The 22,951-nt window shown below is 34.3% G+C and overlaps 1 long non-coding RNA gene across 1 annotated transcript in view; it reads left to right on the top strand.

Moving 5' to 3' along the window:
- The window catches only part of LOC126769849 (uncharacterized), a 144,227-nt gene that overhangs the window by 98,611 nt on the left and 22,665 nt on the right, over positions 1–22,951 (top strand). The gene's annotated exons all lie outside the window — the stretch shown is intronic.

Genomic DNA, 22,951 nt, shown 5'->3' with positions numbered 1-22,951 from the left:
TATATATACATATATATTTATTTCTAAGGTTAAAATATACGAAATAAATAACGCAATATATTAATAAAAAAAAGCGTGACGATCTTATTCATTGATTTACATGCTGTATATTTAAATTTATTATATATACATTCCGAAACGGTGGTAACATTACGTCCAATTTAATCCTTTATCAAAAGTGCCAATTTCAATAAATATTATGTTGATTTTATTGACTTATAATTATACAACCCTTTGGAACCAGTTTTCGCTAGAATTTGCGTCCTGCCATTAGGTGAACCTCCCGCCCCCCGCCATAAGATCCGCATCTGTATCCTGGAAACCAAACTAGGATAGGAAGCCTAACCGTCGCATAGGCGGACTAACCGTCAGGACGTCACGGTGGTATGCACAAGCGACGCCGAAGAGATGGTGAGGATGGTGAGGGCTGGTTTTTAGTAGGTATTACGGTGCAAATAAAGATAAACCGTCCTGCTCGTTTCAAAAACATTTACATATTGGGCATAAATTCTGTTGTATTCGAAAGTCGAATAAATAAAATTATTATAAACCCCTATGTCGACGTTATAAGTCTAAGGGGAATACCCGTCATTGAGTACACTGCGCCAATATTCTTATACATTGGTTCTAAGCACATAACGATTTTTAAATACAAACATAAATTCGGCCAAGTTATAACCTAAATCTGAGACGAATAAGTCGATTACTTTATCAAAATGGCACGCTTCCACGCAAACTTGACATTATGCGAAGGAATTATGTTATAATATGTTCATATATGTATGTACATGATATTATAAAAAGATAACTTTCGTTTGTTAGTTTAAAAAGTACATAAAACAGACGATAAATGTATATTTGACAATAAGCGAGTTAAAAACCTTTATTAGTACATATATTTTTAAATTAATTATACCAATTTAATTGATGAGGGAAAAATTCTCGTTTTTTTTCATTTCCTAGAAAATGAAAAAAAATATGTTAGAAAACTATAGGTTTGATATACTTTGAGTTAAAATTTAATCTTTAAAAGTTGTTTTTTATACTTCAAAAATAACAATAGTTTTAATGCGTTCTTGATGAACAATATTTGGTTACAAATTATTTTGAAGACAGACGCATTCATTGCCATGAAATATAAATATTAAAGAATTCGCCATATCATCCATTAAAAATAAGGAATGGGCAAAATTAACCTAAAAACAATATTAATACAAACGAAATTCATGCTTTAGTTCACACAACAAGAGATGTTTTCGCTCAGCGTTATTTTTAAAAATGTGTGGTCACTTTAAGAGAAAATAACAATGGACGGGTAAAAAGAATAGAAGCTTAGGTTTTATTAAGGCTCGTTCGTCCAATAATGAGCTCGAGGGAATAGCAGTGTTATTATTTTTTATAGCCGTTGAAAATACGTTGCCAGAAACTCTGCCTCCGCAGTACTTAACGTTTGTCTCTATAAATGTAACTACCTTTTACTTTTTGAAGAATATGCCTCGTGTATTTTTTTTTAAATATTCCAATATTCAAATATTACATCCATTCCAAACAAGCGAACAAATAAGTCCATATTACGCTAATAAAGGTTTGATTCGGATTCCTTCTGTTATAATCGTCACCACTCGTTACTAAAGGTTTACACTTAACGTAATGTTTTTTTTAAATATAATAGGTAAAACTGGCAAATAGGGCCTGATAATTGATGGTTGGTGGTCGCCACTGATGGACTGGTCTATAGAGATTGGAGAAAGTAATATTAACCATTCCTTACATCGCCACTGCGCCACGAACCTTGAGAACAAAGAAGTTATGACCCTCTTGCCTGTAATTATGCTGACTCACTTAACATTCAAACCGGAAAATAACAATACTAAGTTGTGCTATTAAAAAGTATATGTAAAAGAAGGGATGACTAGATTGTAATTGTCCAGATAAGCCTGCACAAAGTCCTACCTCCAAGTAAGTGAGTTAATGGGAATTTAAGATATTCCTTAAAAACATTGCGTCAAAAAATGCAGCGAACATTACGACGGTCGCGTATGTCTTTTGCACTAACAGTCACGAGTTACAGTTTATTACCCATGTTTGCTATGTATTTATCCCCGAAATGGATACTCGAGGTGAGGCGCTTATTTATGCTTATTGTGCTGGTTACTCATTCTGCTAATTATTGTAAAATTTTCCTCCAATCGTTCACAAAAATCGACTCGACATTTTCATATAATATTTTAAATAAAAGATTTAAAAAAACGTGATGTTTTGCTGGTTGAATAGAGAATAAAAATATATTATTAAAAATTAAAAGATTTCAATCAAAAATATCAATTTATTATAATTTTCATTAGCAATAATTGTAACAACGATTGTGCTTAACTGCTATTAATTTAGAGTAGGTGATTTTAATATCTATAATCAATGTAATCTTAATTCACTGGACATAATATACAACATTGAATTAAAAAAATAATTTTATAAATAATGAATAAATTTATATATGTTTATACATAAATTAAAATTTTGTTCAGTATTTGTTTATAATTACCGAATAAACCATTCCAGCAGATTTGTAGGAGTTTATTAATCATAAAAAAGAAGGCACAACATTAAAAGTAAGTTTATATGCTCATATCTCGTGTTATTAAAACTAATGAATCACTACAAGATAAGTTAGTTCGTCTTATTAAGAAGTGTATACGTTTTCATCTTCAAACTCCGTAAATTTGATCATGTTTCTTCCTTCCTCTATAAGCTTTCGCTACCAATTCGCCAGCGTAGAAAACAACTTCACATACAGTCTGCACTTTATTCTATCTTATTTAACCCTCTCTCGTAACTACTTAAGTTCTAAATTTCATTTTCTTTATGATCATACTCGTATACTCCATTCCTGACTCCTAAGTTCTTTCTTTCTGTTCGTCTATCTGGTTTTATCTCAAACTCATTTACTGTAAACACTTAGGAACCAAATCTCAAATCAATATAAGATGCGCGGTGTTTAGAACGCCTTTTGTTATGTTGCGTGTTTTTCTGTTACGGGATAATTATCTGTAATATGTTATTGTTCTGTTATTTCTGTGGGATGTAATATATTTTTTTATATAAGAATGAACAAAATAATGTGTAATATATTATTGGTTTGTCTGTATTATAATGTATTTAATAATGCTTAATATATGTAACATAAATATATATAAAACAGCAGTACTTGTTATTGTTGTGTTCCGGTTTGAAGGGTGAGTGAGCCAGTGTAAATACAGGCACAAGGGACATAAAATCTTAGTTCCCAAGGTTGGTGGCGCTTTGGCTGTATAAGCGATGGTTGACATTTCTTACAATGCTTTGCATTTCTTACAATTGTTTGGTGACCACTTCCCATCAGGTGGCCCATATGCTCATCCGCCTTCCTATTCTATAAAAAAAAATACTACAAATGTAAAGTTAATCATCATCAGATATTTTCTACTTTGTTTTGGTTCTGGTTTCCAGGGTGAGTGAACTAGTATATCTACTTGCACAACGGCCATAGTAATTCGTTCCCAACGTTGATGGTGCATTTTCGATGTAATGGTTAATATTTCTTACAGCACCAATGTTTATGGGCGATGGTGAACACTTATCATAAGTTGGCTCATGTGGCAGTCTGTCTATCTATTTTATATACGCTACGATTCACAAGGGCGACGCAGAAAAGTATATGAATATTGACTAGATGTAATCTATTTTAATGGTCAGGAGATGTGACTCGTTGGAAGAGCTTTGTGTTAGCTTGGTTTGTGAATTCCAATAATTTATCAATTGTTCAACCACGAAATAGCAATACTTTTTAATTACGGGCACAATAACTGTGTAAAAAATGATGATATATATATAATTGGTTCTTGATTTAATTATGATTTACAAGTCTCATAACACTTACATAAATACAGAAATTTATATGCTTATAAAAAGAAGCGTAAACAGAATAAAAACACAACGAGACTAATGTATAATAAATATTGTATTTCTCGACGAGTCGATTTCAAAATAAAATTCTGCTCATTACGCCGGTAACGACCACATTCGCCGTCTGTAGCTAATAAGGGGACTGTCACTGTTATTAACGAAGAGTGTAATTAAAGTTCCAGCAACTAACCATAATTTTTCTCACCTTAATATCTCATTTCTCTTATTACGTGCGTTACTTTTAAACTTTCGTCATATATTATTTATACGTATATATATATAAATACATTGATATGGGTGCAATGTTTATATATCATATCACAAAATTAACATTATCTTAATAAAACAACATGCTTTATTAAAATAATCTTGTGTCTAGGTCGTAAAAAAATTTATTTCGTATCAAAATTCCAATTAGTAATTATATAATTTGTATATAATGATTATTATATAATTATAACTTACATAATATTAATATAATCTGTATCTATACAGACTATATCCATATATTTATAGTTAATTTATCGTCGCTAGTTAAGTAATATTTAAAATGCACGCGTTCATTCAATTTCAATCAGTGTTATTTGAATAAATAACTGAAACAAATGGATAACATTAAATATAATTATAATAATCGTTGCAAAATCATTCACACTACATTCGATTCATAATGTCACAGTGATCGTCAGACTGATTTCAATGATTATTAAACGTTAATGTAACGATGATTACACAACCGTAAAACTATCAAAATCTAGAGCACACATCGTTACTATTTAATTCTAAGTTTATCTCGAGAAAGTAATTTATAAATCGTAATCAATTGAGCGGATTTTACTTTATTACTCTACGGTCTATTTGTTATAACGTGAAGTAATGTAGAAAGTGAGTAAGTAGGGCAGCGACCACCGGCCCTAAAGACAAATAATGGCTATCAATAAAATGATTGTGACTATTGTATTAATCATTTCATGCTTGTGGTGATGTATTGAATAATTAACTTAGAAAGTAAAGGTCGTCCGAAACACAGCGTGTTGCAAGTCATGACATGTATTGAATACATCCATGTTCTATTGTTATTACAATGAACCAATCTTGTCATTGTCTCTTAGATACTATCAATGTGAGTGCGATACCGACTCTTGCAATTAAATTGCAAACGATAAGCTAAAAGCGTTCTCAGCTATCATCTATTTATATTTAATCGAAACATCTAGAATGTGTTCTGTAACATAAATAAATGATATACATATATTATAATATTTCCATAAAAATATTTAAAATATTTTTATTCGTTTTTTTTACTATTTACAAAAAAGATAAAAACATACGAATAATCTAAAGCGATCGAAAATCATCCATAATTCCATAATTCCAACATAAATTGTAATTAGGTATCAATCAATATAAAAAAATGGTCGTTTTGTTCGTATTCTATGCGTATACGCATGTTATTGATTTAAAAATTTATACAGTTACTATTGGCACATGCTTCAAGGTATCTATCACAGCACCATCATCGTGCAATCGATGGCGCGTAAATGGTAACCAATTTTTTTTTGCAACCAAAATTTAAAGCCATTACCTAGTTATATAATACATTCAGCCACAAATATATATAGAAACTCTTTTATTAGATAATTATGAAAATACTTGTACATAATATACACGTTTGTAGAATAAAGCGGCCTTATGAATTAATAGCGTTTTCTTCCAGATAACATAAGATAATTTGCAAGGAATTTCGTTCTTCCTTAATCCATGATAGATATCACAATAAATGATAAAGCTTTTGCATAATTTATATTACCGAGCGTGCCTAACCAGCTCGTGAGGCTGCCCCACCAGGCCACGCATAATCTCGGGGTGGACCGTCGTGCCGGTTTGTGACCGGTAGGTGGGGTCCCGGCGGCCACTTCCGGGGGGTTCGGGGGCCCTTCCGTCCGGCGGGTCAGTGTATTTTTCCTTTTGGCAACCACTTGGGGAAACACGCCTCCACACTTTGCCCATCCCTATCGTGGCAATACATCGCTCGCTTCACGACTCTTTTCCATTTCTTTTTTCCCAAATGGCGCAACAAAAAAGAAATAACTGTCGAACAGCGGTGCACACCCCCACCATACCCTCGCTGTTTGAGGTCAAGTTCTCTAACATCCGAGGACTCCACACTAACCTCAACGCTGTCCACCACCATCTCGAGACAGCACGGCCAGCAATGTTGTTTCTCACGGAGACACAAATATTCCGTCCTGCCGATACCAGCTACCTTAATTATCCCGGCTACACGCTTGAAGAATCCTTCAAAGCGAAAGCCGGAGTATGCTTGTTCGTCAGGACGGATGTTTGCTGTCACCGACTGCGCTGCTTGGAGGACCCCTCCTTCTCCATGTTGGTGGTACGTGTGGACCTGGTTCGTCAGAGCCGAGTCTACGTGTGCCTCTACAGATCCCACAATGGTGACTTGGAGACAAGCCGATTATTTGACCATCTTAGTCGGGTGGCAGATGCTACGCAAGAGCAATTTCCTAACGCGAAATTGGTGTTTTTGGGGGATTTTAATGCTCACCACGAATCCTGGTTGAAATCAAAACTGACCATGCTGGAAGGACTGCTCATGCTTTTGCTCTCACACATGACTTGACCCAACTGGTTGATCAGCCCACCAGGATTCCAGACATTGATGGGCAAGCACCTTCTCTACTGGACCTTCTGCTGACTTCTCACCCGGTGGAATATCAGGTTGTGGTTCAGGCTCCTCTTGGCTCTTCGGATCACAGCCTTATTTCTACCAGAGTGCCACAGGCCAAGCTGCCGCCACTAGCGGTATGCAAACGTCGCGTTTGGCACTATAAGTCGGCGGATTGGGACGGTATGCGCGATTACTATGCGTCGGTCCCTTGGAAGGAACGTTGCTTCAGTGGGAATGACCCGACAGCTAGTGCCGCTGCTGTTGCTGGCGAGATCATGCTGGGAATGGAATACTACATTCCTAGCTCAGATCTCGTCAGTAGGAGTACGCGTAACCGTTGGTTTACTCGTGAATGTGCCGATGCTGTATCATCTAAGCAGGCGGCATATTGCAAGTAGATCAACGGCTGTATTAGCGGGGCATCTAACATTGACTCACTGAAAGCAAACTATAATAAAAATTCCAAGTCCTGTAGAAAGGCATACACGAGAGCGGATGCACAGCGCATTGTACAGATTGGTCATGACCTTGTTTCGCATCCTAGGGGCTCCCGTAGCTTCTGACGTCTGACCAAGTCTGTGCAAAACAATTTCTGCCAACCTTCGCTGCCACCGCTCAGAAATCCCGACGGATCGCTAGCTCACAGTCCGCAAGAGCAAGCTGATCTCCTGGCTAAACTCTTTGCCGACAATTCCGTCATCGATGATTGTAGTGCACTGCCACCTACAATACCTGCATTTGGCCATACGATGCCTGACATTAAAATCAGGCAACGTGATGTGCGTGCGGAGCTGCAATCACTTGATGTACGGAAAGCTAGCGGTCCCGATGGAATACCAGCCATAGTGCTGAAGAAGTGCGCAGCGGAGCTGTCTCCTGTGTTAACGCGCCTGTTCCAACTTTCTCTCTCTTCGGGAAGTGTGCCGGAGGCTTGGAGAAGAGCTAATGTGCAAGCGGTTCCCAAAAAAGGGGATCGGTCTGACCCGGCAAATTATCGGCCAATAGCTATCACCTCAGTACTTTGTAAGGTGATGGAACGGATTTTAAACAACCAACTGATCCATTACCTAGAAGATCACTGTCTGATTAATGATGTCTGTGTACGGGTTTCGACCAAAACGGTCCACAGGTGATCTTCTAGCGTACGTAACACACCTCTGGGGTGAAGCTATCGACAAGCATGGAGAATCGTTGGCTGTCAGCCTCGATATCTCCAAGGCTTTCGACAGGGTCTGGCACAGAAGTCTTCTCTCCAAGCTACCGGCATATGGTCTGCCTGCTCAGCTATGCACCTGGATTGCCAGCTTCCTACACAAGCATAGCCTTCGTGTTTTAGTAGATGGTTGCGCTTCACAATTCTATGTAGTGAATGCTGGGGTCCCCCAGGGATCTGTGCTATCTCCAACACTCTTTCTTTTGCATATCAATGATATGCTCTCCCTTGGGAACATACATTGCTATGCAGATGATAGTACAGTGCATGGTGGATACCACGGACGCGCAGTGGCTGAGCGGGCGGAAACTGAGGAGAGGCGGGAGAATCTTGTCATTGAACTCGATAGGACGTTAGAGCTCATCGCCAAATGGGGCTCTGATAATCTTGTTGAGTTTAATGCCAAGAAAACACAGGTATGCGCTCTCACGGCGAAAAAGTCAACATTTTCCCCTCTTCCCTCCCTCTGTGGTACTCCGCTGGTGATGCAAAGCAAAATCGCCATGCTGGGGATTGACGTTCGCTGCGACCTTAGTCCAAGGGATTACATCGAGGCTGTTATAAAAACAGCTTCACGGAAACTCGGAGTTCTGAACAAGGTGCGGCGCTTTTTCACGCCACAACAACTGTGCCTGCTGTACAAAACACAGGTACGGTCTTGCGTGGAATATTGCTCGCACCTTTGGGATGGCTCCGCTAAGTACCTACTTGAGGCCTTGGACCGGTTGCAGCGACGTGCCGTACGCATTATTGGCGACGTAAAGGTCACAAACACCCTTGAACCTTTACAATTGTGTCATGAGATAGCAGCACTGAGCGCTTTCTATCGACTGTATCACGGCGAGTGCTCTGAGGAATTATTCTCTCTAATTCCTGCTTCCCCCTTCCTTCTTAAGTCCACGCGAGCTGGTTCTCGATGTCACCGCCTAACTGTGACATCAATTCCATCGCGAACAAAGAAATTTGGCAACTCCTTTCTTTGTCGCACTTCCAAAAAATGGAATTCCTTACCAGCTCACGTGTTCCCCTCCTCTTACAACCCGGGTTCCTTCAAACGAGGCGTGAAGAGGCATCTTGCGGGCCGGCAAGGCGAAGGCGGCTAGTGCAGAACGTTTTTCCCGTCTGTACTGGCCATCGTCGCGTTTGGACTCTACTACCACTTACCATCAGGTGGAGTAGTCATTTGCCCTCCCGGCGAATATAAAAAAAAAAAAAAACCAGTTTTTCTTTTGTAGTATAAATCTTTGTATGCAATAAAGACTAAATAAAATTACATGACTACATTTATAAAGACAGTGGCAGATGGTGCCATAAAAAAAAACACATAGGTATAGATAAGTTAAATATATAGGTATGTTTAAGTTTCACAAAAGCCTTTACGATTTAAATTGGTATACTGATTCACGAACTTAGTGACAAAAATTTGAAATAAAGATGCTGCGATGGATGTGTGCCGTACGTGACTAGATCGCATTCGTAACGAGCACATGGCGGCCTCGGCGTTTGCGATATAGCGGATAAGTTGCAAAAAAGCTACATACGTTGGTTTTGCCACATTACCCGCACAAACCAGACTATATCGGAAACAGATGGCTGGACTTTGTTATCGAAGGCTTTATACCCCACGGCAGACCCAAGAAGCGCTACCTCGATGTCATGAGGAACGACATGAGAGAGCACGATCTCACTAAGGAGGATGCTTTAGATCAGGCAAAATGGAGGAATAGATGTAGGAAAGCGTACCCTAGCGTTAGTAGGCCGGGAAAACGCTAAGCTGAAGAAGAAGAGTCAGTGGTATAAATCTGACATAAATAAGTGTCTCACCACATATTTAAGCATAAGATTAATTGATATAAAGATAAAATTGATGAATTAGATTATATAATCTTCAAGGCCGGACTAAGGATATGAAAGACTCAACTAGACAAAGTATGTTCTATCCGAACTTGTTATTATATTTGTTCACTCACTCAATTTTTATAATGTTGGTGTTACAGCTGCACAAAGCTTGGTTACCACCTATACAAACGCGTCCACATTTTTTATTTAAGAAAATATAAATTGTGCCTAGAAACCTTGACGTGAGCTAGATATTAAACTCTGTTACAGAATTAAATTAGTATAAACAAGTGCATATAATATTTACTTTATAATTTCGGAAGATAATAATTTAAGAAAACAGTAAGAACGATTTGTAAATCATGTATCCCCGCAGTAGAAGGTCGGACCACTGATTTCCCATGTTGCATATTTTAATTTTTCTATTAAATACATCTTATATATAAAATTATTTTTCGCTTCTTTTCTTTCTTGGCATATTGCTTTATTAATAATTTGTCCAATTGCAATGAACCTCTGTACATTTGTTGTTTGTACCTGAAGGTTCCTGAAATTGTACCGTCAACATAAAACAGGTGATCGTTTTTATATGGATAATTGTTTATATTTTAGAAACATTGTATTCAACAGCTTTCATAAATAAAAATAAAATTAAGCTGTAAATACCCAAAGGCAAACTATGACCAGTCGAAACACGTGAAACAGTAATAATTCAACGTAAAAATATCGTTTTTCGAACGCATTACAAAATTTCCGAATTAATAATAATAATAATTTTCAGCATAAATCACCTTCACTAGGTCTTCATTAACCTTTTACATTTTTACGAATAAACGATCAAATCGCGTGCCAAACAGAACCATCTACTTAGGATTTTTATTGTATCCTACCGTTTACATACTTCGCTTAAATGGTATATTCATAGCAATTAACTCAATATCGTTTCTAGACTAGCTATAACGCGATCGTTAGCCCGTTCATTAGCTACAGGTTAATTATTTTATGTAATTATATTTGCTTTCGGTTATTGATATGTATCTTGATAAAAAATAAGCAATGCACCAACATAATAACATCGTACAAACATATACGAGATACATACATATATGTTCAAACGTTGATTACTATTTTTACCGTTTTTTGCTTCAGCTATTTACATTCTTAGTTCATTCTACGTAAAAAGATTAACTTGGATTTAAGTAGTCATTATTTTGACATCATCTTCTTTGCGTCACAATGTTAATTACTTCCGGCCTTATTTATAAATGTTGGATAGCGGCTGTTTACTTAAACACTGATTTCTCTCTTTCTTTCATTTTTGATTTGACTCTCGAAAAAACACCATTGTTTAACCCGCCAGCGGGTGATTAACCCGCCAAATAACTTTTATAATTAAGGCCATAAATGAATACTTACGATACTTAAAATTGTGTAATTAATTTACTTCATTTCATAATATTGTTTTGTATTCACAAAGCCTAAACTTAAATTGTGTAAGCGATTGTAAAGCCGTCTATTGATTTATGGTAAATTACATGTTGACGTGGGATTTCGTCTTTATAAAAGGTTTGAAAGTTGGTATTATAGCTTACCTTTACTTTTTGTATTTATACAATGATCGTCGCAGTTAGCAAAATCTGTAGGTACATTTATAAAAACACATAATATTGTTATAAATATATTTTGACGCAGCTGTAAGTTGAGTTGAAATCTCAAAAGGAGTCTCTTGAGCTTTAAGACCATAAATAGAGGGAATAGTAATTTCCTATACAATATAAACAGTTTCAATATCTGCAAGGATTACCTCTAACTAATATACCGTAAAATTTGATCCTAAGAAAACATACCGATCGAATTATTCTAACCACGTGTGCTGCGGTGCTGAGTCGATAAATGAGGATTTCACTGAAGCTTTGAGTCTAAAGTGAGTCCTTAAATTAATGTATTACAGATTATATTAAGATAATTTTATTTATCACTTACGAATACATTCTTAATTGAAAGATACACAAAATATAGACACATAATGTATATACACAACACTGATTAAAAACACAAAAGCTCATTTAATAATAATTGTAGTCATAGTATCGGATATAACATAAAATAACCATAAAATATTTTTTAGAAAATTGATTGAACTTTTATAAAAGATTCAATTTTAAGCAATTTCCTTAATGGACATACTGTATACATACGGATACATAGATATATTTGTTAGTACATAGATTTGCGCCGCGGTTACGCCCACGTTAAATTTCGATCACATATATCCGTGTCATACGGTTTGCTACATCGGTTCAACCAATTACAGTATATTAATTGATTAAAATATAATAATTAGTATTATTAAAATCGAATAAGTAGTTTATAAGCAAACTATTTCTCACTCACGTACTCAAGTACATATTTATACTCTGTATTCAGAATATTATATTTTTCGCGTTTTACAATTCAACAATTTGCGTGCGAATGGATATCGGTATGGACAAGATACATATAGATTTGCTATACGTGACTTGTAACTGCAATATATTACGGTTCAGGCCCAACTACTAAATTTTTAGTACCTGCTCTCCTTTTTATAGGTACATATTTACCACCGGTTTTGTAAGCTTTTATAGCAAATAAAAAAAAATGGTTAAAAATTTTAACAAAACTGTTTACAAATAAATAAATCGTTAACCTTCCGTTAACTTTTAAATGAATTATTTGTTTGGTATTTTTTTTTATTCATGCAATAGTTTAACACAGTAAAACTATCATATTTTTGTATATATAATTATTTACACGTTCATTATATTCTTATTCTTTGATTATTATTATGTATATTGTCTGCTCTTCACTTAACTCATAAGCTTGCTTGATGTTGCCATAATTTCTTCATATTTTTTTATCGTTCAATATTATACCTGTTTAAAATATTTAAAATCTAAGTAAAAGTTAAGTACATATTTTAAGCGTATCTAAATAAAAGTAATAAGAGTTAATTGTTTCTTATAATTTAATTTCATCATTTCATTAGTTTAAATATAATAAAAAATCGGAAAATCTTATAATAATGATTATGAGTTTGGCAAATGGTGAAACATTATTTTGTATTAAAAATTCTGAAATTTCAGCCGACGTATCCGGGAAAGACCGATGTAAATATTACATGCAAAAGCTTGCTCTGACTAAATAATTCATGTACCGTTTTCAACCTTAATGTATCGTCGACGTTATGAAGTATGTATGCATTTCCTTACTGCTTTAAAACACTGATTCATTTATTTATTTATGTAATTTTTTAAATATCGAATTCATCATCAATCGAAAAGGCAATCTTCAAGACAAACCACCTGTGCGGAAGATTAATATCCTAACTAATATTACAAATTCGAAATTGAGTATGTTTGTTTCGATTTCACGCCTGAACTACTCAACCGATCATCGTAAATCTGACACCTGATTGCCCACACACGGGGGCGCAGCTGCGGACGGAAGCTACAGTAGTACATAAATTAACGAGGTAATACATGTGTAATCTCACTCTCCTATAGTCCGATGAGACGCAATCCCGACACGACCGGATAAATATGGAGTGCAGAACGACTTTACGTGCTTTCCGAGACAAGGGAGAGAAGCACTGTTAACTCTCCGGGCTACTGAGACCTTAACTCTTAACTAATGTCTCGAATTTACATCCGATTCTTCGGTATATGCAGCCCTACAATAATCTCAATAATAAGATCAATGATGCAATTAAAAACCGCGATAAATTAAATATAAAAAATTCGTACTTAAAATTTTCTAGCTTAGAGATGTTATAATCGTTAATATCTAAAGTCAACTAGACGTGACTCGTGTACATTTTATCCATGTAATATAAATTTAATAGCACTACTGTCCATAGAGCTTCTACTTTATTCACTGTCAAACTTTCCATAGACATTAATGCTTACACGATACAATTATGGAGTCGAACAATGTTTACGTTTCGCTATAATAAATCATACCTGCTGTACGAACTCATTCCTCACCCGTGAAATCTTGACAACCGACTTAATATGGTGATACACTATTTTGATACGTGTATTATTGAAGTTTTATAATTATAGTGGTCTTTATCGCATGTCACTTTCTGATGTTTCACGACCGTTTTCTGGAGTTTCGAGTTTGTTCTTACAAAATAGCCCTACTAATTAATGATGTCATAAAAATAAAGACCCACATAAAAATATAAGTAAACCTACTATGTATTACACGTAAGATATAAAATTTATAAATTATACTTCAGAGTTACATCTTCGAGACTTTATTTACTATGTAATTCGTCATAATTATAATAATAATAATGTCCTCCAGACCGATTTCGGCCACGGCAGCCAATCTCAAGAGAGATTAGCCAACTGCGCAACACATATTATAGTGCACAAGATCTGCACCCGTATGTGGTTGACGTATTTAAGACACGTACGAAACGATTTTGCTTGCTCGTTTCTGATACGCACCGCTAAGGTCTGGAATACCCTCCCGACCTACGTTTTCCCCACCACCTACAATATGGGTAACTTCAAGTCAACAGTGAATAAGCATCTTCTAGGCGAATGCGCTCCACCTTAAGCTGTATCTTCACTTTTCATCAGGTGTGATAAAAGTCAAGCGCTAGCATATAAATAAAATTAAAAAAGTGTCTGCGCAAAAAGTATTCTCTATTGCCTAGCACCTATAATCCGCATGGACGGCAAGCGGACACGACTGGAAAGAGTTCAGGCGCAGGATCAATGGCTTTACATGCTTTTCGAGGCACGGAAGTGTATCCATCCCAATAACTTTTTATTGGCCCGACCTGGGATTTGAACCAGGACTTCGGAGTTTGCGGCCTTATATCTAGCCATTAGACCAACGAGGCAGTCATAATTATGTACACAATGAATAACAACTTTTATTTATTTTTCTTGAATAAAGATATTTTGAGTATTTCTTTATCTGACTGCCAAAATATACCTTCACCAGTACTATATTAAGTGCCGGTGACAGGTGAATGAATGTCAAAAATTCAATAAAAATCAAGAAAATATTTATTTATATTACATTACTTTGGACTGACAATCTTATCACTGGCTAGCTGTCGGCTTATGTATTAGCCTCTAATGCTTATGGAAATGTACCTAACATTTATATCTGGTTCCATATCCACTAAGGTAGTTCACTTTTAACGGCTTTTTAATGGGGTTTCAAGTCAAACGTAAAATAAATTTATTCATGTACCACATCTAAACTGTTCCACTGAATAAAGTCATAAAATTTCGAGTGGTAAAATATTACAATTAATGTCGATCTTATCAGTATTGCCATACATAAAGTTAAAGAAAGTTATGGAACGCATATTCTAATCAACCTAAATTAGAACAACCTAACGTACATATAATATCTTGGAGGTGAACGACAAATTACATAAAGAAATTACTACGGATCCTTTCAAGCTTTAAAGCCATCGGTTAAGCAAAAGCTATTTCTCCCATTAAAGGTTTTGTTTTTGTTCAACAGTTTATTCTTTTCCGTGGTTAACACACACACATATAAACACTGTTAGCCCATATTCATTTACCACATGTTGCATTTAAGCTGAGCACACATTCACATATATCACAGCGTATGTATAGGTGTGGTCGGTATTATTATGGATCGCGTGACTTCATATTGTAATTATAAAAAATATATATTACATACATTTATAATTTTAATGATTAATTGCACCCTAAGCTATGTTATTATACTTAATATTAAACCTGGAAAAGTTTTAATTGGTTTTGTTTATATCTAAGCTAAAAATATTGTATAAGATTATTTTACTTGATACAAAATAAACCAAAGCCTAGTTTATCATATCTACAGACTATATTTTGTCTGTTTACCCCATTCGACACTGTTACTCTTTAATGTACCTATTCTTTAAACTTCTTAAATATAAACATCTTAAGAGCTTTTTTTCACGTTTCAACAATCAATATATTCATTGGTATGATAGATAGTAAGTAAAGTAAGTAACAACCTGTGTATGTCCTACTGCTTGTCTAAGGCCTCCTCTCCTCTTTTGAGGAGAAGGCTTGAAAGAGAGCAGTGTGGTGGAATAATTCCACCACGCTGCTCCAATGCGAGTTGGTGGAATACACATGTGGCAGAATTTCAGTGAAATTAGACATATGCAGGTTTCCTCTCAATGTTTTTCTTCACCGTCAAGCACGAGATGAATTATAATCACAAATTAAGCATATGAAATTTAGTGGTGCTTGCCCGGTTTTGAACTTACGATCATCGGTTAAGATTCACGCGTTCTTACCACCGGGCCATCCCAGCTTGAGATGATGGCAGATAGACTATACTTTGTGGGAAGTCCCAAAAAAATTGCATATCTAATTAACATACAACTTTGGCGGCCTTTACATAGCAACCTCTTCCAGACAACCAACTGCGTGTGATTACTATTAAAAGTGCCAAAGTACTACACAGTACATTTTTCCATATAATGTAAATAACATTTTTCCATTTTCCAAATCATGTCAGAAATAATACATTTATTTATGCTGTAACAACATCAGCTAAACATAGTTATACCAACAATATTACGCAAAACGGCATATGTTATATAAAGCAACAAACACCTGTTCGTTGTTTCTATTCTGATTACAAAAAGTAAATTCATGCTAGCCATTTTAATAACAGACCACAGAATTATACCTACCCTAAAAAAGACGCTAATATGAAGTAAATTCTGGACAGAAATTCTGTGCGACCAAATTACCGTTATAACTTGCACAATTAAGGAGGCTGATTACTCGTCTTACGAAGGGCTGATACCCATTGAACAGACGAGATGAATCGATGACCTGAAGAAGGTAACGAGACGCCATGGTAGCGAAACTATAAGTAGAAGGTATTCTATATATATATTGAATAGACTTTTTATTTTAAAACAAAGTCCCCACGGCGTCTGTCAAAAACCACCGAACTTGTTTTCATACGGTTTTGTAAATTGACTGTAAAATTCATCTGAATTTTTGAAGCAGGAATTAGTTTTGCTTCGATTACAACAATCAGATGTTTGTTTCCTGCTTGGAGCTTTACTGGCATGCGCCGCGTAAACTATTAGAGTTATATGTATTACGATATAAACTTTTTATTTACCCGTCTTATTTTATACTTATTCTACCTGTGCAAAGCCGGGAAGGGTTTGTAGTTTGTTTATAAAAGCAAAAAAATCTACATCATTTATTGTAGGAAAACGAAACAAATGGGTCGTCGTCGATAAATCGTCGGTCGTCGTCATCAACGTCCACAGACATTAGCTCGCTAAGAAACATTTACTATTCCTTAAGGACGTCAATGCTTGCCAACCATGAAAACGGAATGTATGTCCCTTGTGCCTGTAATTACATTAGCTCACTCTTAAATATCTTTTTCAGTAACAAGCAACCTGTGAATGTTCCACTGCTGGGCTAAGGCCTCCTTAAGATTTTGGAGTTTATTCCACCACGCTGCTCTACTACGGGTTGGTGGAATACACATGTAGCCGAATTTCAATGAAATTAGACATATGTAGGTTTCCTCACGATGTTTTCCGTCGCCGTCAAGCACGAAACGAGTTATAAGCACAAATTAAGCCAATGAAAATTCAGTGATGTTTCCTCGGGATTGAACCCATGACAATCGACCATTCACGCGTTCCAACCACTGGGCCATCTCGGATTAAATATCTTACATAAAGAGATGAAACGAGTCCTTGGTTAGATTAGCAGTTTTCCTTTTTAAGAGGTGAGGAGTCCTTTGCCTTCGGTGAGTACTTTTTTCTCTATAAAATCGAAAGTTTTAAGAAGTAAATAAAATAATCAAACAAGTCTTACAGCAGTCATTCATAATGTATACCGTTCAACCCAATTCATATTTATTGTAAACGCAACGACGCAACAACGCGCAGGTATGAAGTACTTCCTGTCACAGATTTTCGTCTTATTCACTAAATTACTCCTAGCAAATGCCGAGAGCTAAAATATATAGACGGTGCTCCATTGCCTTAGTGAGTTCACGTAGCGATATCGCTTTGTTTGGACGAAACATTGGATGTACATACAACTATTATAAACATGTATAACACAAAAATTAACCCGAAATTATCTCGAACACGTCAATGTAATGCTCAATATTTATTTGTTTACAAAATAATTAAGTGCAATAATATTGAGCGACCCAAGTGATCAACGTAAATATGTGTATAACTATTTGACTCCGTTCATTTTAACCAGAACTGTAAAATGAACGGAAACACGTTTGTGTTATTTGACATTTGCACAAACGAAGCAAAGTCATTTTACAAATTTGAATTAGACATTAAAAAATAAACAACAGAAAAACGTCTAACATTGAACCCTATTTAAATATATAAATTTTAATAGAATGGTAGGATGTTTAATATACACTTGTTTTCCAACTACAATAATTTATACATTATGTATAAAATGCTATGTCGGTTACTAAATGTTTTTGTTTTGTTACGCGGTACGCCCTCGTCCTCTCCCTAGAATATATTACACAAAATTAATTCCGTAATATTAATATAACACATAACAATAAATGTTAATGTCGCTATTAATTAACTTTCGTTTATATTATAATGTTACTATATAATAATGTAACTATATATTAATTATAACATTTATGATGTTAGTACACGTAGAATGATTTAATATAAAAATAATTTGTAATAAGCATAATAGCATATGATTACAATCCAATGTCGAGATTTATAAAAAATTTAGGTTACCATTATTATACACTGTACATTTTTTTTTATATAGAATAGGAAGGTGGACGAGCATATGGGCCACCTGATGGTAAGTTGTCACCAAACGCCCTCAGACATTGGCATTGTAAGAAATGTCAACCATCGCTTACATAGCCAATGCGCCACCAAACTTGGGAACTAAGATTTTATGTCCCTTGTGCCTGTAACTGTTTGAAGGGTGAGTGAGCACACTGGAACACAACAATATCAAGTATTGCTGTTTTGCGGTAGAATATCTGATGAGTGGGTGGTACCTACTCAGACGAGCTTGCACAAAGCCCTACCACCAGTAATTACATAGTACATTTTTATCACAGGTAACATTAAAATGTTATGATAATGAGTAGAATAGCTTAAAAGTGCTATTTGTATAGTAAACCTTTTAAATAATTTCTACGTAGATTAAAAATGTAAATATATGCAGAGATAAAATGAGCAACGTAAAAAATGCAGCTATTGATCAAGTGCCGTTTAAAAAGTGAAAGTAGCCGTAAGGCATTTTAAAACAAGTTCCGTTTTGGTAATGTAACAAAAACTCTACTTACCGAATGCGCTGAGAATTCAAAAAAAATATCAAACATGATCTCAAAGGAGGTCATATATAAAATACATTTTATTTCTTATTAAATTAAAAAATAAAGTCATAAAAAGTTTTATTTTTAAATAAATAGAAATCCATAATTAAATTTATTTTGTGTGGACATACATACATTTGTAATAATAATCTTATTCCTTTCGTTTCATGTCAGCAAACATCTTGGTAATACATCACTCTTGTTGGGCTTATGAAAAAAATGTAGAATTAAATTAATTATCACCATATAACCCTAAGGCGAGAGAACTGTGGCATAACACACAGACCAACAGTATCATAATTGCAGTTATCTATGGCACCAAATTTTTTTTACCAAAAATAAATATTAACCTGCATATAACCTCAATTTGTCGCGAGGTTTACTACCGTAACCGTGTAATCCAATCTAAGTTAAAATAAAACCAATTTGTTATGAAAACGGTCGAAAATTGGTGTGAATTATAGCGACTTGTATTTGAGAGAGCGCATAAATCTCACTATAAAGGGCCTAAGGGTGCGGTAATTCCGTGCCCTGAGGACCTATACATTAAACGGATACCTACCTATTGTTAAGATAAGTCTATTAAATTCATTCAGATTGAGATAGTCGATTTGTTACTTATGTTTTATGATGCTTTCTTAATAAGTATCAGAGATCATAATTTTGTATTCCGCATAACAAATATAATATACTCACATTATTTTGTTTAATTTGTGAAGGATAACTGACAAATGAGCCACTTGGTGGTTGGTGTTCACCACTGCCTAAAAACATTGACTCTTTATGAAATATTATGTATGTCTTACATCGCCAATGTGCCACAAGCCTCCGGAACTTAGATGGTTTGTTCCTTGTTCCTAGACTATTATCACAGCTTAATCCAAGTTCCGATTTAACTGTTTTATACAAAACTTACGTATCTCTATCTGACCAGAAGTCCGTTTTTTGTTTTAAGTATTTAGGTTAAAAAACGAGAATTCATAAAATCATTTTGCAGTAAAATTAAAATATTTTATCAACTCGATTTCTTGGCAAATCTTCTTTAATTTGATTGATTTTGTTAAAAAAACTGATATAAAGCTATTTACGAAGAATTGCAAAATTGGCAATTGCAAAAACTGTCCCATTTAATTGAACACGACACAAAAAAACTTTTAAAATAAACTAACGTTTTGTAAAATGACACACTCACTTAACACATGAAAATAAAATAACTATTTTAATTGAGAAAGAAAAGAAAAGAGAAAGAAAAGCATGCTTATTAGATATGCTTATAACTTCACATTATTGCGTTACCTATGAAACGACAATTTCTATGATTTACTGTGTATTCTCATGTAAGTTACTTGAGTTTTTAAGAATAAATTCTTTAAACGTATTCCTTTTTATAACTTAAAAATATTTGTTATCAATCCATCTATTGATCATTAACTTAGTTATTATATTAAAATAAATCAGTCAATATATTTAAGTACAAAGTAAAGTGAAAAAAGATAAAAAATGTTATTAGCGCTTTCACTATTTGCGAACCGAAAGATCTTGGTTGAATGTTTCTTTTATATTTTATTTCTCAGCAAAAATAGCTACTGGCTGACAAATGATTTATACCTCTGTTATTACATCATAGCCAACTCTAAAAACATTTTTCTGTTTGAAGGAGACAACTTATTGTTTTGGCCTAAGGTTATGTATATAAAACCTCCGCATCAAAATATACGAGTATATTCATGAGAATGTCTTCTTTTATTATACAATTATGGGGATATAATCACCCTTGGTATAACCTCAGATGGGATTTCGCCGATTGCTAATAATAAAATTTAGTTTTACAAATGCCGGACAGCATTGTATGAGTTTTGTTTGTACTTTGAAATGTGAGTAATTATAATAGATAAGTTATATGTTAAACTTACCCCAGTCTTGTATTATTAGTCCTTCACAATCACTCAACCTTTAACTTTTATAGTTATTGATGTTCCCTAACATTTGCCACCGCACTCTCAAGAAGTTTCTTCATGATGGCGCGAAACTATTGTCGTCGTTGATTGGTCAAATAACACCCCAATAGTAATAAGGGAAGAAGACAAATATATATATTTTGTTATAAGTTAGAAAGAGTTAATGTTTGTTCGTTGTAATTAGTGTTGCAAGTATTATAAATTTAACATACAATAATAATTTTAAAAATCTGCCGCTTAAGTACGATCGTCAATCGAAAAGAGAATTCAACCCCGACTTACACGTATCGCTTTTAAAAGATTGACTTCTAAATCGATAGCGATTTAAATCGTTTAAACAGACGTCTCAATTGGAATTTATTTGTTGATCAATTAAAATAAACTGTATGTCTATACATCTCGCTGTAATATGAATGGTTCAGGTATTTAATTTTCTAAAGGCAAACTACGTTTCGTAAATAACATTCAAAAAACTGAGCAATTATTTCATAGCAATTTAATTGAGCATTACGAAAAAACGTGAGTTATCTCTGAACTTGTCAATGCGGCTCTGTTTTGAATGTTTTTTTTTTTCTTAAAAGTAATCAAACTTCTATACTGTAGTAGTATTTGTTTTTTTTTACTAAATTGGTGATATGATTATAAAGATATTTTTTTATGAAAGTGATTATGATGATGATCCAGGGGCCCTCTCAAGGGAGACTAATCAGCTGCACAGGAGTACATTACAGTGCATACATTTATGAGCTAGTGACAGTCCATAAATGTCCCATGCCCGTCCCGCATGATGGCCCGACCGACCGTAGACCCACTCTTCTCTTTAAAAAGGCTTAAAACGTATTACTGTACTTTGCTCCAGTTCTAATTGATGGAGACGAGAAAAAATACATTCGACATTTGCAGGTTTCAGATCTCTAGCACCGAACACGATGATCCTTTTCTAAAATACATTTGTTAATTTTAGCTCAATCAAACAAAAACGTATAACATTTTACTAATTTATAAGTCGTAGAATTAGGTGCATGAATAAAGCAAAGGGATTCAATAATATTATTAACTAATATAAACGTTATTGTGTGTAGCCTTTCGTATGAATACATCAATTACAAAATCTCATTCACATATTATTCACAGTTCATTTGTAAACATCGATTTTAAAGCAATCAACATGTGAAACTCATCATCAATCTATTCAGGTGGTAAAATGTAACAAGGCTGAATATATAATGCGTTTTCTTTTTTCAAATAGAATAGTGATTTATTTTATATGTTATCTGTGCAATTGCTCGATAATCGTCGTAGTTTAATCAATCAAATAATTTATCTACTTCTCTTCTATAACTAATCAAAAAACGTCTTTATATTATAGAAACATGCTGAATACATGAACTCTTTTATTATTTTTACTCCATTTATATCATATAATTGTATATCAAATAAAATTTAATGTATTAAATTAAATTATAAATATATATTTGAAATAAAGCGTTATTATTGTTTTTACTTCATTATAGATATAATATGGCTTAACGGTCGGTATGTGATGACGTACGTAATTAACGGTAGAATGATTTGACATAAAAATATATTTTTATTTTTCATTATAATAAAAAAATCAATTTAAATTTTAATTTGAACCGAGCGTATATCCGTCTGTTTAATTCATTTATCGTAAAATCAAACTCGACGCTGAAAAATAAATAAAAACACACCGTGAAAATAATTTTAATTGTATCTAATTCTAATAAAAATAAAGTATTAATTTTTTTAAAAAGATAAGTTCTACAACGTTGAAACAATACAATGAATATATTTTCATTCCCACGACTAATTTAAACATTTTGTTTAAGTAAAAACATACACATTCGAAATTAAGAAAATATTTTTACATAAAAATTAATTCTACAAATC

Source organism: Nymphalis io, chromosome 8 (assembly GCF_905147045.1).
Source record: "Nymphalis io chromosome 8, ilAglIoxx1.1, whole genome shotgun sequence".
Taxonomy (NCBI): domain Eukaryota; kingdom Metazoa; phylum Arthropoda; class Insecta; order Lepidoptera; family Nymphalidae; genus Nymphalis; species Nymphalis io.
The sequence above is the reverse complement of the archived record's forward strand: the minus strand, read 5'-3'. Positions and strand labels throughout refer to the sequence as shown.